The 12,003-nt window shown below is 33.8% G+C and overlaps 1 protein-coding gene across 1 annotated transcript in view; it reads right to left on the bottom strand.

The window, feature by feature from the left end:
• LOC124303213 (plexin domain-containing protein 1) overlaps window positions 1–12,003 on the bottom strand; it is a 28,092-nt gene that overhangs the window by 15,135 nt on the left and 954 nt on the right. The window lies entirely within an intron of this gene.

Genomic DNA, 12,003 nt, shown 5'->3' on the forward strand with positions numbered 1-12,003 from the left:
TAGACAATTTTCAATTCGTTACTTTATAGGTATGAATATTTTGCATGATAAATATGCGAGTCTTATTTTCTTATTGTTGACATTAAAAAAAAAACCTTCACGGCTCACTTCTCCAGGCTTAATCATCACTTATGAACGACGCGTAGCGATCCAGACTTCACGATTGAAGAGAACAAACAAAATAAAACAGTGTGTTCTGCAAGTTCTAGTTACACAAGAAAGAAATAATTTTCACCGTCATTCAAATCGTCTGTAGCACGATAATGATTACATACCTTAAGTGAAGGGAACGCGTGCAAGTATATCACGTAATTTATATGAAAAAGATATTAACAATAAAAGATTTCATTGAGCCAGGACAATTCTTCGAAGCCTAGAATATTTCTTATAATTATTTAAATAATTAGGGCCAAGACTCCCTGTTTCTCTGCGCGCATTCCTCAGACTGTGTTGTAACATTATGTACACAACAAACACAACTACGTACGTTTAACGAGAGAATGAAAAGGCGAAAAATGAGATAAAATGCGGCCTTTATACCCACACAGTAACTTGTAGAGAGCTTCATTATCATCGTATCTGTACAAATTTAAAGCACCGTAGTGCAGTAGTAAGGTGAGGTAAGATTGTCCCTCGTTATAATATGGCTCGTATAATTCACCGGCCTGTAACTGAACTGTAGGCACGATAATTACCGTTGGCCTTTGCGTAACGCGTTGCTGCTGCTGCTGCTGCTGCTGCTGCTAGGGTTATGTAAATCGAAGAAACGCCACAAAGAAGGAAGGAATAACAAGAATGTTGAGTACACGATGCAGAGGGAAAGAATAATGCAACCTGTGTACCGGATTATTGCATGAAAAGGTTTAAGTTTTACATTAAATGGCCAACTCAACATTACACGGTAAATCTACGCCTGGATTTATGCAATTCAGTTTACATTTCGCTGGCATCCGCCTGTATTTCGGCAACCGATGATTGTAAGTTGCACCGTTCGTCATTTGTCTCGTTGTTCGTAATTTGCTAACTCTTGCGACCAATCGTATAAATCACGAAACAAACGACGACCGGTAACGAGACTGAAGTTAGTAACGTTATCGTTATGATTTGTATTTGTGAAAACCCGTTAATTCGTAATTTTAGGAATCTCTGAAATGCAGTAAATTATATCGAGGCAAAAGTAATTCATATTGTCAAACTTAGCCACTTCAAAGTCACTAGAAAATTGCATAACGGTGATTTTATTCTCCCAAATATTTTGTTACGCTAACGTTACTAACTTCAGCCTTATGATCGGTACTCTGTAATTAAGGTTGCCGAATTTCAGGCGAATTTCAACAAAATCTTATCCGAATTTGTTATATAAATGCAACCGGATGTTTACCTTAGTAATACGATTACAATAAGGAAAGAAATCGAAAAGCTGCAGCGGGAGGATTTATTTTTATTTCAAGTTTCGAAATATCTAAACTTTTCGCCATACGATGACTGTGCATTTAACGTATAACCGGTCGTCGAACGTTCTCGACTTATGATATGTATGTATATACGCATCAAGGAATCACACGACTGACACGCCGTATAATAAAATAACATATATATATATATAGTCTATCGACAATGACAGCTGCGTGTATAGATAGATAGACATACATATACAGCTCTCCGCAGATACGCAAATTCATTGAGTCAATCTTTCAATAAAAACCCTCGGTACGCCAACGAGTTACGTCGTCCTGATAGCCGAGCAACATCGCACGTCCCACATCTCGCATATTATATTATATCGCACACACGTGTGAGGTACGTTACATTAACACACGTATGCATACGTGTAAAACCTACAATTGGTGTAAACATAATTTGTAATTCATATGTTATGACGAAGAAGAGTTTTCAGTTGTTGTAATAAACGATTCTTTGGTTTTTTGTCTCTGCACGATCTAAATAGTCTACGATTATAATATGTTTAACTGGTCAATTCTGCATTCACACTTCATTTTGTTCGATAATTTTTTTCGTTCTTTTCTTTTCTTCTAACTTCAAGCATATTTAGCATACACAACACGTTTCCGGTATGAAAAAATTCCGAACTCAAGCAGCTGATTCTGATATAGAAAAAAAATGTTAAAATGACCGTCATGCATAATAAAAATTATAACGTACTACCAAGTTATATATAAAATGATGAATAATAAATGGGAAATGTCCGACGAGTGAACCGACGTCCGTGTCGGAATAGGTCGGTTTACACAGGTTACGGGTATCGAAAATGTTGGATGTATACATCTTCGAGGAAGCTGAACCACCCACGTCACCTGCACCAGTGCAAAGCCTTGAGCAAGCCTTTTGTATATGTGTATGTAAGGGAAACTTGAAAATGCGCGGTAGTTAACGAATTTATAGCCACAGATAAAATGGTTCAGCGTATACATACGTTATATATGTTATATATGTTATAAGAAGGCGGGGGCAGCTCTTGCAACATATAAGGTGCGTATAACGTAATATTGCAGAGTATACCAATAATGTTGAACGGAAAAATTATGGCCTTGAAATTGATAACTTTGACGTATAAACAAATTAAACACTGAAAGATGTAATATATGAATATTTTGTAATTTTTGAATGACTGAGAGAGTTGAAAATAGGAGAAAATGTTTCAGAGTAATTAGTATCTATTGCTTTATTATGAACAATGAAATTTGGACAATATAATTTCAAAATTGAAAATAATGATTTCTCCTGAAATTGCATCGTTCCACATCATGTCCGTAGATACTTTTACTTCTCTCTTTCTCTTGCTCTATCAAAGATTACAAATTTCCTGTTAACAATTCATAAGTGTACAATTAGTTTCAGATACAAGAAAGTATTAGGTTAAGTTAAGCGCGGGTGGTATGTAATTCGAGACGACTGTTTTACCGACGGAGCTTCCGTGCGGTGACTAAACGGAATATTAACAAGAGACAAACCGTATCTAATGACCGTGTATTTAAACTTCTGGGGTTTCTTATGGTTACGAGCCTTTGCTGCACGGGGTTTTCGGTGTTTTAAGGCTTTCGGGTTTCACGTCCGTTTTCGTCGTCTGCTTCAGCCCTCCGAGTTACAATATGCGGGCACGCATCGCACTCCGTCATGTACCCGGAACAATAACCAGTCCTCTGCTATACTTCCGGTATCACAGATGCTAGCAACGATATGCTTACATCCGTCAGGTTACTTATTACAATTACCGCATTGAAAGCGGGTCAGAAAAATCAGAGTTGGATAATTTTCAAGGTTCCACTTGGAAAAAAAAATAAAAAAAAAACAAAAAACCTTTCTCACATCGACATGTCAACTCGTGTTATTCAAATTTACTCCAAAATAGTTTCTACCACATACTAGAAAGGTTGTCTTTTTAAACCCTTTTTCTCTCTCTCATTTCCCAACTTTGACGCAAACGGAATCTATTCATTCAAGTTTATTCACCATTACGTGAATCACGTGGGATCAGAATTTTACAGCTGTGGGTGTGGTGTCATCGCATAATTCACAATCTTTTTCCTTTTTACGAACATTTTACGCTTGTGAAAATAAAATGAATCTATATACTTGTAAAAAGATCGGCTTGTTGGATAATGAAGCATTGATGAAGTGACTTCGACTTGATATTAAGAGCGTTACTAATCTAAGATCAAGTTGAATGTCCCAGTTATTCATCCTGTCCTAATTATTGACCATTTTTGATTAAATCTGATTCAACCTTAGTTCTAGGATTACCAGAAAATAAATTTGTAGCGTTTAATTCTTTAGCAATTGGTTTTAGTTATGGAGAAATTCACAATTGGTGCCGTCAATTTATAATTTTGTAAAATAAAAGGTTCAATAATTGGGTCTAAATATGTCCATAACAGGTACACTTACCTTATAAGTATGTAAGTATAAATGTTTATTGATTACCCTCGTCTTGTATCATTATTATAATAGATATTATATAATTTATAAACATACACGTCTATAATGAGAATGAAGTTAGTAACGTTACTGTAACGATGCATGTTTAGGAAAAATCGTTACTTCGTACATTTAGCAATGTCCGAAATTTACTAAACCATGATAAACGAAACATGATCTTATTTTGAAAATCTAATTCCTTCAAAAGCATTTTAAAATTGCGTAATAATAATTAATTTTTTTCCCCGATGTTTCGTTACGTTAACGTTACTAACGTCAGCCTCATTGTCTATTTGAACGAACTTCAACCGCTACCAATAGTCTATAATTAAATTTCTCAACTCAGGACAAACGTAGCTCGGAATTTTTCAGTAACAGTTGAAGAAAAAAAATTAAAAAAATTCCTTCTGAATAAGGTATTACGTATGGTTTAATAATGCAAAATACAAATTGTATGATAATGATTCGTCGACGAGTATCGCAATGTTTATTCAACGTCGAAACTTCGTCGATTTAATAACAGGGCCTGGAAGGTTTATAATTACAGCGGTAAAATTCGTTGTTCAAATATCTAAATATAGCTACTGAAATTGTAGATGATTTGCAAAAAAAAAAAAAAATAAAGTAAAATAAATAAAGATCTCCTCACAACCTTGACACAAGATAGAGAGGTTTACAAACGTATATTTACATAATTCAAAACAGAAATGGAGAAATTACCGACGAGCCGTATGCTTGCTCTCACGTGATAAGATAAGAATAACAAATTTTCAGAGTTCCCTAGGAAGACATGTATAATGTATGTGTGTGTATGTGTATATATGTATACATATGTATGTATATGTAATAAACCTAACAGTTTGACGACAGGATGCGCATAGAAGAGACTCATAATAATGATAATAATAATAATAACAATAATAACAATAATAATCATAATATTCGTTAGACAAAGAAGGTTGGTGATTAACAGATGGCTTGGAACGCAAACTTCAAAACAAAATAAGACGAAAAGTGAGTTAATGGAATCATGCAAGTGTTTTTTCTCTATCTCTACATTTCGAAACAAAGGAGAAGAAAATTGAAATAACGAGACAAACTAGAACTTATCCGTATATAATAAAGATCAAAGAGAATTTATCGCAACAAATGTATTTTAATCGTAGCAAAATTATTGATGGGGAAAACAAAAACTTTCAAATAAAAATATATATATAATAATAATAATAATAATAACAACAATAACAACAATAGTAATAATCAAATTTACCGCAACTGCACAAACGAGACTTTTATTAACACAGTATACGTCAGCGTGAATAAGAACGAACAACGAAAGTCTGCGGTTGTGGGATAATTGTTAATTAGTCACGGCGCTGCTATACCTACGTCGGTAAAAAAAAAAAAATTTACTCCATATTATTATACAGCAGCCTTCAACGAACGAATTGAATTGTTGGTGGGTGGTTCAAGTCATTATTATACCTCGTGACAGGCAGGCGGGCAGGCGCAACGTCTCCGTTTAAATATAACAGCATATTATACCTATGTAAAGTGTATTTTATATATATATTTACATCTATATATATATATATATGTATAATAATAATCATTCGGCGAAACCAAACTGTGAAACGTCAATTTATCTTTCCCACAAATAATTCCGATTTACGGAGTTTCAAGAATAGTGACAAGAGGGAAAAAAAACAACAATCAATTATTACTGTAATAATAATACCATTATTCTGTTGATTCCACGACGGTAATTTTTTATTTACGTTAAAATATTGAAAAAAAAAAAAATAAATAAAAATTGTGTTGAATAAAAATTTAATTAATTTGATACGACACGTGACGTAATTCACAAATATATTGTGTGTGTATATATATATACACAATATATATATATATATATATATATAATATATAATATATAATATAATATATATAATATATATATAATACTTGAGATGCGACAATAAAGTTTGTAAAAATCACCGACTATGATTACATGACTAACGACAAACGACCGCTTTTACGTCATATACCGTGACATATATACACCGCCAGATAAGTGGATTAGTCCTATACATGCATATGTATTAGTATAAACGTAATACAGGAGGGAGGAAGGAAGAGATAAGAGAGTGCAGAGAGCGCGGAGTGCACTAAACTAAACTTGCAATGAGAAGGTGGAGGTGGAGGAGGAGGATGAGGATGAGGATGAGGAGGTTTACTGGCCCGTTACATCCGCCATTACTGCAGAGACTCGTCGCATCCGCCATCACGATATTATATATATATATATATATATATTTGTAATATTTGCAATACTCGCGATTATTAAACGCACCTAACAACAACTTAAACGTATTTCAATATACATATAAAATAATGTAAATTTCTTACACATTATTTTTAATACGTATATAATTTCATGCTTCGATCAGCGCGACGAAATATTTGGGGGGGAGGGGGAATAAAGAATTAAAAAAAAATAAAAAATAATATAATAATAAAAAAAGAAAAAAAAAAAAAAACCGCTCGATTCGTGTTTATGAATTAGTTACGTTTACACGATTGCGGTGTAGGGAGCATATCCTGCCCGGAAGGGGTATAAAACACACATTATACGTGACGTTAGACGTTTGCGCACAGCCGAAGCGAAGAAGCGGAAACGGCTACGACGAGACGACACAGGTATGAAAAATAAAAGTTATTGACCCGCGCACGCGCGTATTTTCCCCGTTGAAAATACTCGCCTGCCTGTTGCTGTTACGTAGAATATAGGGTATAATAGAAGTATCGTATACGGTATACACGGGTATACAGGCATATTATACGATTCGTGTGCGTCTGGTTAGCGAGATGTTAACGTATACGTACATCAGAGTGGTTCGACAAAAACAAAATTATTTTTTTCAATGCGAATTCCTCGTAATTAACGTTTTTTAGGATTGATAATGAAAAAAATCTACAAAATTCAGCTAGATCGGATTAAATTTAAAGATGTTGCTATCGAGTTTTCGTATATATATATATATATATATATATATATAGAGAGAGACGAAAAATATGAAGAGACACTTATTTGTAGGCAACAATATTTTGTAAAATATATGTACATACAAAAACTTTTATTTTCTCTGAATTTAATACGATTATTTCAGCATTTTCGATTTTTTCAGGTTTTAAGTCGCGATAATTCTCAAAATATGCAAAATTGTATAAAATATCTGGAGACCTTTTGTTTTTGTTTGTATTTTTTTTTTTTTTTTTTTTTACAAAATATTGTTACCTACAAAAAAAAAAAAATAGTTCTCTCCTGATATTTTTCAACTTCGTCTATATTTTCGTATACGTGTAAACATACCGGCATCATGATGTATACCTATAATATATCTCATTGTGCATGCGTGATACCTGTAACAGATTACAGAACTGAAGACGATACTCGACGACGAATCTAATCGGCTTAATTAACTCTGCGTCGTGTGTTGCAGTATAGAGTGCCGGATTGAATTTAATGCTCACGATAATACGAGTTTACGTGATCAAACCACACGAACGCGTCTCTCTACACACATCGAAAAAGAATAAGAGAGAAGATATTTTTTTCTCTTGTTCTTCCGACGATGATTAAATTGCTTCGTGCCAATTACTGTCTTACAGTGATATATATATATACACATTTCAAAATTCAAGTTTCAAAGATTGAAACGTCAACGAGCACGATTTTTTTTTAAATTTTTTTATCAGGCTTGCGACCAATTTATTCCACTAACGTGTTTCTTTTTCCCTCTTTTTTTCTGAAATTTATTACATATTTTGCATTATACGTGTATCGCAGATTACTTATTTTTTTTTCCCATTTCTTTTCGCAACTCTTTGCTTTCATTTCTTTCGCTTCGCACAATCGGCTGATAAAACATTTATGTAAAAAGAAAAACCGTATCTGTTGATCAGATCGAATTAGACACACTTTTCCTTGCCTTTCCCTTTCTTTTTACCTGTACATACAATAAAACCAAGCAAGCGAATAACATTTATCGCGATCTAATTTTCCGGTGAAAGTTCCGTCGGTCAATGGGATTGAAAATTTTTTTTTCTCAAAATCTTTACGGAAAATATTATGATAAATAATAAATTTCGCGTGCCGACGACGGCATGAAGATGCGTTATGCTGGAGGACGATGCAGGGATCGAGGGACGGGGGAAAAATCATACATCGAAACGTTCTATAACCGCGAGCCTTGCTGCTGATGCTGCCGAGTTCTCGTTTTTCTTGTTTTCTTTTCTTTTTTTTTTTCTTTTTTTTGTTTTTTGTCTGTCGAGACGAACGAGTCTACGAGTCTCTCGCGTCTATTTAGAGAACATCCGAGAGGAGCGAAACTCCGAGCATATTTCGACCGCAGAACAAAATAGCTATGATGAGATGCAGATGATAACTGCAGAGGCGAAAAAATTCGTGACACGAATTAGGTTGTTGTTGTTATTATTGTTAATAATAATAATAGTTCTGAATAATCATCGAATTGTGAAGATATAAGTGAATGATTAGTCATCGTTGAGAGAGAGGGAGAGAGAGAGGGAGAGGAAAACTACAAGAAAAAATATTTATTAATCACACCGTCAGATTCTTTCAAATTACTTTTGCCCAATTTTCTGAACTCAAGAAACAAAGGGGAATATATATTTTTTGTTTATATCGGGTCGCTGACCGAAATATTTCGATTGATAAGCCCGTATATTATATATATATATATATATGTATATATAGGACGAAATCAGTGCTTGCGGTATTAAAACTTTAATTTAATTTTCGATAACAAAGACGTTTCGCAAGTGTTGTGTTTTTAAAACACAATTTCTTCATCATCTTGGAAGCACCGCACGATTATATATGAAATTTAAACTACGAGTAGGATATACGGTATAATTTATGGTCCGATTGTTGGCTACGATAGCTGATGAATAACGATACGCTACGGAAACTACGATCGCAGTTACAATAAATTAAATATCATTTGTCGCCGTGCGTAAATAGTAAGATACAATATACGATATATGAATAAAATTTTCCTTACATTTTTACGTTCAATGTAATTTATAGATAATTATTATTGTTGTTTGTGAAATGTTTTTCAAACAATTATGTTATAACAAACACCGCCGAAAAGCTGCTGCGCCAGTTTCCGATTTATTACTTGCGACATTCCACAACCAAATCCTGTTCGCAAATCCGGCCACCAAATTTTTTATGTTTTCTCTATTGAGTTCTTTACGTTATTTAGGTGTTAACAAAGAGATTTTTCGAGTATGAAAGATCTCTGACTTCAATTAATAGGGGTTACCGTAATTATTAGATTTTGCTTCGAAATTTTCCAATCTAATTAAATGATTGGAAACATGCCTTAAAATAGAAATGAAAACACGGCTTTTGATCGAAAATTTTCTCAATTTTTCGAAAATAATGAGCACTTTTTTTTATTACATGTCATTTTTAATACGGAATTCAAAAAGTTAACGGTATAATGTAAGCTCTGCCATGTTCCACGTCGTTTTCTTTGAAAATCGTAATTGCTTTTCTTAAAATTGAGGTAATTTCCGACGAAAATCATGTCTGAAAATTTTCCGCTTGTTTACGTCCAAATCACAGTTTCCGTTCAGATAAAATTTGAGGGCGTATCTTTCATTATTTTTCACTGATATTACACACTGTGGTTTGTGGGTAAACGAGTGGAAAATCTTTCCGACATAATTTTCATCGGAAAATTTCCTCAATTTTCAAAAAAAAAAGAAAGAAACCGATTTTCAAAAAACGGTGGGAAACATGGCGGAATTGACATTTTAAGTTTCACTTTTTGAATCCCGTGCTAAAAATGACAATCATGAAAAGAATAAAAAAAAAAAAATCACAAAATTTGGAGGCCGGATTTGCGTACAAGATTTGATGGAATGGCTCATGCACAAAAGTATGCAAGTCACACGTATGAAACATGAAAGGGGTCTTCGTTTATGCACGCATAGCGAGGAGACGAAATTTCCAACTGTTCAAGGCTTCGACGGAAGGAGAACGAGATGATAAATAAAGAAAGTGCGAGTTTATAATCTTCGATATTGGGAGAAGGCAGGAGAAGCGACGACTGCAGTTCGCCTTTAATAAACCCGTCTCGGACTGTGATAATAACATTATGATGCATGCATTATAGGTCGAGACTTGAAAGAAGTGCCAAGGCAAATTTCAAAGGTACCCGAATCGCTGCGTTTGAGATTATATTATAATCTATATATTCATGTATACGCGAATGGTTCTCTTGGTAACGTGTTACTTATTATAATTGGTATAATAATTCTATCGGTTTGACCTTCTCGCTACTTCGAAAATAAGTAACAAAAGAAGTTGAAACGAGATGATTACAGAGCAATTAATCGAAGATTATTATAAAGACGCTGTCACAATCCGCGAATGATACAAAGTCGAATTGTTCGTCAATTAATTAACTTTCGCCTCGACAGTTTAATCGTAAATTCACTTGATTGTTATTCTTATTCTTCATCTACTTCTTCTGCGTACATCGCTTATATGTATTCAAATATTTGCGTCGAATTTAGTAATGTTTTATCGGCCTATTGCCGTCCTTCGTAAAAAATTTTGTGCCATGCAAATGAGTTATTAAGACGATATTAAATAATAATTAATATCGTCTTAATAACTCATTTGCATGGCACAAAATTTTTATATTATGTATAATATATATAACATATATATACACACAATATACATATATAAACCATCATCATTCCTATAAACAAACGAGATTACAACGTACGACCTAATTATTGATGATGTGAAGTTTAAAGCAGGGATTGAAATTACAATATAAATATGTATACATATATACACACATATATATACTTTGGCACCGGACGTAAATGTAACGCTTTCTGAACACGAGGTAGAACACGATTGTCGTCGTCTCCTCTACCGCTTATCGTTGTTGTAATGATATTGTACAGGAATACGACAGATCTTCAACGCCGTTTACATGCATAGAGGTAGGTTATACATGGCTTATATCGATGAAACGAATGTATATTTATAAATTTACATGTACGTGTACCTAGAAGCGACAATGTAGATACTTTCACGTGCCTATGATAATTATTTTACATACATACTCTGTACAGAAACGTTGACGACTTACGAGTTTCTAGCTGTATACAGTAATGAAATACGAACAACGAATTGGTAATGTGAAACAATTTTTTGTTCTACATTTAAAATGCAAACGTATGTACTTAATATTATGATTATGTTACGTGGATGCAGGCGCAAAACGCGTTTCGTCACCTCTTTCGGTTGTCACGATTCATCATCGTTTACATGTATTTTGAAACAATACATGTATATACGATATTCAATCTAGGATATCTAAGTAAATAATGATTAGTCAAAATGAAGATTAATATTTTTTGTCTATTCTTTCGTGGATATAAAAAAAAATAAATAAACCGATAGGACAAAGAACACAGACACGGCATAGGTGTATAATGTCAAGTGAACGTGTCGAAAAGATAGGTGAAAGAAAAAAAATTCAATGACACGCAACAACAAAGAAGGTCAACAACGTGTGAGAGAAAAGTTTCTTGTTGTTATACACACGTGTTAAGAACGCCATAATTGTATCTTCTTGGCGAGGGTAAAAGAAAGGGAAAAAAAAGGCAAAGAAAATACATTTACCAAGTACCGTCGGTGAATTGCTTAAATATGTATAATATCTGTGTGATCCGACGGCAATGAGATAAGTTTGTGAATATTGACGGAGCTCGGAATGAGACGTAAATAAAGTTGAGAGGTATTATTTTTAGTTCTGGGTTGAATATACCGCCGAATAATGAATGTTTCTAAACTTATGCAGAGGCGGTGTGATATAACGGATGAGTTTACGGTAAACGCGCGGATAAAGAGTAGAGGAGGAAAAATACGAAGCGAAAATTTCACGCTACTTTTGGTGTATCCGGTAGCTCATGGAGGGAAAGATTCATCAAGTATTTGCATGTGCG

This window comes from Neodiprion virginianus, chromosome 4, assembly GCF_021901495.1.
Source record: "Neodiprion virginianus isolate iyNeoVirg1 chromosome 4, iyNeoVirg1.1, whole genome shotgun sequence".
Classification (NCBI taxonomy): domain Eukaryota; kingdom Metazoa; phylum Arthropoda; class Insecta; order Hymenoptera; family Diprionidae; genus Neodiprion; species Neodiprion virginianus.